Raw genomic sequence first — 5,000 nt, 5'->3', positions numbered from 1 at the left:
TTTTACGTGCCACCGACTCAGGTGCATTCACACAGCACTGGCACAAGTGCATTTTACGTGGCACTGGCACCTGTAAAGGACAAGCCTGTATGTATGGATGGCAGTGGTTTTACTTGGCTTGATGTGTCTTCTCAAGTACAGCAAATCACCACAACTCCTCCTGGTCCTGTCATTTCCTCACACACATATTTATACACACACAAAATAAAGAATACAAAATATGATATGAAAATAAAGGAAGTAAAACTACATAAAAGCAAGGCTGTACCCCAGCATGGCCGCAGCTTTTGAGCTGGAAAAAAACTAGTAAAAGAATTAAAGAATTTTCTGTGTATGATATTATAATTCATGTTTTGGTATATTTCAGGTGTAAATAGTTATGAATTCTTTCATGACTGAAGAATTGTAAAAAGCCCTGTTGTGGGGGTTGGTTCCACCATTAATCAAATAAGGAATTTGTCTACAAGACCAAGCATCTGATGAAACTCATGTATTGGAATTTATGTGTCTTCGAGAAGGAAATACATGATGAGTCTACAAACATCAAACGTGGCTTCAGAGCAAGGACGTACTCACTTGAAAAGAAGACATTAGAAGCATTTGAAATCAGACAGCTCAATATGACAAAAAAGGTAAATAGTTTCATCAACATTCTAATGATTTTTGAGATGTCTGACGTGTCGGCTGCAAGTTTTACCATAATAACAAAAACGTACATATTGCATTTGGTAAAAATTTCACTTCTAGCTTTAAAGAAGACGACAGTGTTGAATGCCTGGCAGCTTGTCATCTTTATCATCTTCATCATCATCATCATTTAACGTCTGTTTTCCATGCTGGCATGGGTTGGACGGCTTGACAGGAACTGGTAAGGCCTGGGGCTGCACCAGTTTCCACAGTCTGTTTTGGTCTGGTTTCTGCAGTTGGATATCCTTCCTAATACCAACCACTTTACACTTTGGCCCACACCAGTGCTTCTTATATGGCACCTTAGTTTTAGGATCTCAATTCTGTTGTGGTGGGCAGGACTTCTTCACTACAGCACTGCATTACACATCTCAGTCCTCTCTTATCTCCTTCCTAAGGCTCAGCATTTTGGGATCAGCTTCGTCCCATGACTTCCTGGGGTCTCCCCTTAAGATTAATTAGAACACTGTAAAATCTAACAGTGATACAATAAATTGCATGGAATACAATGTGACGACCTGAAGTTAATCTCTCTCTCCCCCCCCTCTCCTCCCTTTTGTCCAATCTTTTCTTGTGTTCCTGGAGATTCGGCCAGCTCCGATGGATGTGTAATGTCAGCGTGCATACATGACAAAGTATAAGTACCTTGAGAGAAAAGTTAGACCTAAGAAGCATCAGATGTGGTGTGCAAGAGGGACGACTGCGCTGGTATGGACATGTGGTGCGAATGGATGAGGACAGCTGTGAGAAAAAGTGTGACACCCTAGCAGTTGAGGGAATCTGTGGAAGAGGTAGACCCAGGAAGACCTGCGATGAGGTGGTGAAGCATGACCTTCGAACATTGGGCCTCACCGAGACATTTGGAAATATGCTGTGCTTGAGAAGACCTGACAAGCCAAGTGAGACCATAACCCGTGGCCTCTGCCAGGGGTGTAACTAGCCCACTTATGCGTTGCTTGTGAAGACTTGTTGAGGCAACGACGCCCTTAATGTTGCAGTTATTTTAGTGTGTCTGTGTTTTCTTTTTCTGCATATCTAGACCAAGTAGATGAAGTAGAAGTTTTAGGATGTTGTTGTGTCCTGGGATGTGGATGTGTTTGGGTGTTTGTGGGGCCAATGTTTCATGTAAAGGTGGGGACTGGGTCGCAGAGGTCAGGAGCACCATACTTTACCCTCGAGCATCGTCTGGGTGGTCTGCATCCATCCACATAGCGCTCTGTGTTTATGGACGTTGTAGTTTACTATGGTTTGTTGGGCAGATTGTGGGTCCACACCAGGACTCTGTTATTTTTATTTTATTTATTTATTTTTGTTTTTTTGGTGTTTGCTAAATGTGGTACCAGTCTGTCTCTGATAACATTATCAGATGATTTTCTACTGCTTCCTCATAGCTAAAGGAACTAAGGAAGTAATGTAGCTTTAAAAATACTGTCTGTATATTCCCCATAAATATCTCCATAATATACCCCATAATATCTCCAAACGTTTTGAACTAAAAACAAAGAAGAAGAAAAGGAAGCATATATTCAACTAATATTCCAGAACCGTATTGACTGCCATTCTGGAAACATTGAAATCACTCCAGTGTGTTGACTCACTCACTAACATTCCCCCTTCAACTGACAGACATTGACTAATTATCCCAAATATTGCATTCCATTGCATTAGAACTGCACTATTTGTGTCTGGTGTGAAAATCAATCTCTAGATTCTCTGCCTAAACCATTATACTTACCAAAGCACAACCCAGCCATCCTTTCATCCTGCACAATCCCACGCAATATCACCTTTTTCCATTTTGTCTGCTGGAATCACGAGGCTGTCTGACAATCCTTTCTAGATTGTTCTCAGCCACCAAATTCTGTGATGCAGTTGCTTAAGGTTTGAAATGTTTAAACAGTTTGCTTTAACAAAAGTTAAGAGTGTCATGTCACTAAACTCTTAGACTCCACAATTTCACACAATATGATCAGCTTGTCATACCCCACCCATCCCTACACATAGAATCAGACCCCTACACCTGACGTTATGCTCCCACCTGACCACCACCTCAATATGGCCAGATTCAGACCAACAGCATCACTCTCCCTGATGATGCCCTTCTTCTACCTTCAAACACTTCACCCCCTGTACTCATCAAAGTTCTTCAGTTTGTCCATCTCTGTAAGGATCTGTCCTGATGTTTAGAGACATGCTACAGTCTGGCCCATTCCCGTGAAAGACGAGCCCCTTTGGCCCTGCCAATTATCATTTCAGGTCCCAAAGTAACGAATTCTCTGCAAGGTTCAGTTGGGGCCCACAACACAGTATTTCTCCCACATGTTGTACAGTTCTGCTGCTACTGCACACAAACATTGTAGGCTGTATCTAGTAAAAAAAGGTTCCCCAGCTGAGTGACATGAAGTCACAAACATATTTGCTCCCTTCTCTGTTCCATGGCAATGCTGTCCCCCATCTCTCGGCCTCTTCTACTACTACTACTACTATAGTCCTTAGAGTTGGCCAAACTCATCTCCACTCCATCTCCACACTCAAGCACTCCCATCCAACTTGTCCACGCTCTCATTATCCTTATTTTGTCTGACTGATCCTCCCTACCCATTCCAGGCTCTGAACTAACCACTAAGTCCATTCCTTTCTCCCTAGGATGTCATCCCTCCAATACTCTTTCCCTGTCTGTATCTTTCCTACAGATGTTGAACTGGCAATGGTTCCAGAAGACCCTTAATGGTATCAATCTCACTGGTCTAGGAGGACCAGTAAACACCTCTAGACTCCAGCAACTAAAAAGATTGTCACCTTAGACCAGGGGCTCTTAATCATGGTTCCCATGGCTGTAAGGGACCCTCAAGCATCCTTCCAGTGGCTGTTCATAGTCTTCCCTCTATAAAATAAATTTTTCTTCAATTGATTTGTTTTACTTTTTTGGGGACCTCCTCCCCGCCCAAGTAATCTAGGTTTTGGACCTGGTCCAGATATAACTGCTGTAGACATTCCCTCAGTTATCACATGTCTGGCATGCTGCACACACTCCCTCACAAAATGTAACCAAACCATCCCACTACATTACAGCCAGCTGTCGTCTGCAAATGAGTCTGGCTTGGTAACATGCTTTCACTGATTGTGTTAGGTGTCTGTGTAGTCATGAGCAGACACAGTGGCACATCCAGGATGCGATCAATGGAAGAAGAGATGGCCACACCTGACACTTGGCTGTTATTCATTTCCAGCTGAGTTTGTATACAGGAGCTGTGTGAAATGAAGTATCTTGCTCAAGGACATTATGTACCTCCTGGCTCAGAAATTGAACCCACGACTCTAGGCCATGGGCCTTTGCCAGGCTGTCACATTACATCTTACTCTAGATTGTATATCCTCATTTGAACTATATATCATCATCATCATCATCATTGTTTAACATCCACCTTCCATATGGTTTGGAGATACACACACACACACACACACACACACATACATACATGCCATGTAAAAAGACACCCTGTACACTCTGTAAAGTGGTTCACACTAGGAAGGACATCCGGCTGTGGCAACCAGGCCAAAACACACTTATAAATAGATATACATATGTTTAACATCCGTTTTTCCATGCTGGCATGGGTTAGATGGCTTGACAAGAATTGACAAGCCAGAGGATTGTGCCAACATATATACATACATACATACATATATGCATACATATATGTATGTGTGAGTGTATATATATATATATATATATATATATATATATATATATATATATATATATAGTATGCTTTTAGATGGAGCCATTTTGTTGTCAATATTTCACTCACTTCTCAAACAAAATTCAGTGGGTGGGGAACTGTCTTCCCTTCACGCCCCTCCCCTCATTAAAAAAAAAACTCCTGAAAGAAGAAATTAAAATTAAATGAAATCATTTAAAAATATCTCCAATGTTATTTTCATCTTTTGTTTTTCTCAGTTTTAATTTTATTGTTCTTTCAGCTTCTGTTGTGCTTTTTTTAAAAATCTTCATTCACATCAAAACAATATAAATTTCCATCACTTATTTCTTATTTCTGTTGTTGTTTAACCCTAAGCCGGTTCAGCGTGTATATACAGCCTTCTGATCAATGAAAGACATTTTTCTTTCCAGCCTTGACAATTCAGACTTTTTACAGCAATATCTTTCAACGGCCTTGCATTAAATTCGATCTATCATCGTCTAATAAGATGGTTGTAACTTGAGGGAGCCTTGGCTGGTATTTCATAACAACGTAGAGAGTCCACCTTTTGTTGGCTCCGTCTCTCTTATCTCTATTTCCATCAGTGGT

General features: G+C 41.2%; 1 protein-coding gene across 2 annotated transcripts in view; it reads left to right on the top strand.

The window, feature by feature from the left end:
* The window catches only part of LOC106876050 (nuclear receptor subfamily 1 group D member 2), a 44,633-nt gene that overhangs the window by 3,749 nt on the left and 35,884 nt on the right, over positions 1-5,000 (top strand). For both annotated transcript variants that reach the window (XM_052976576.1, XM_014924447.2), the window contains exon 2: positions 368-632. The gene's annotated coding sequence lies outside the window, so the exon portion shown is untranslated. The remainder of the gene's footprint in view (positions 1-367; positions 633-5,000) is intronic.

The sequence above is a fragment of the Octopus bimaculoides genome, chromosome 25 (assembly GCF_001194135.2).
Source record: "Octopus bimaculoides isolate UCB-OBI-ISO-001 chromosome 25, ASM119413v2, whole genome shotgun sequence".
In the NCBI taxonomy this organism is placed as follows: domain Eukaryota; kingdom Metazoa; phylum Mollusca; class Cephalopoda; order Octopoda; family Octopodidae; genus Octopus; species Octopus bimaculoides.
The sequence above is the reverse complement of the archived record's forward strand: the minus strand, read 5'-3'. Positions and strand labels throughout refer to the sequence as shown.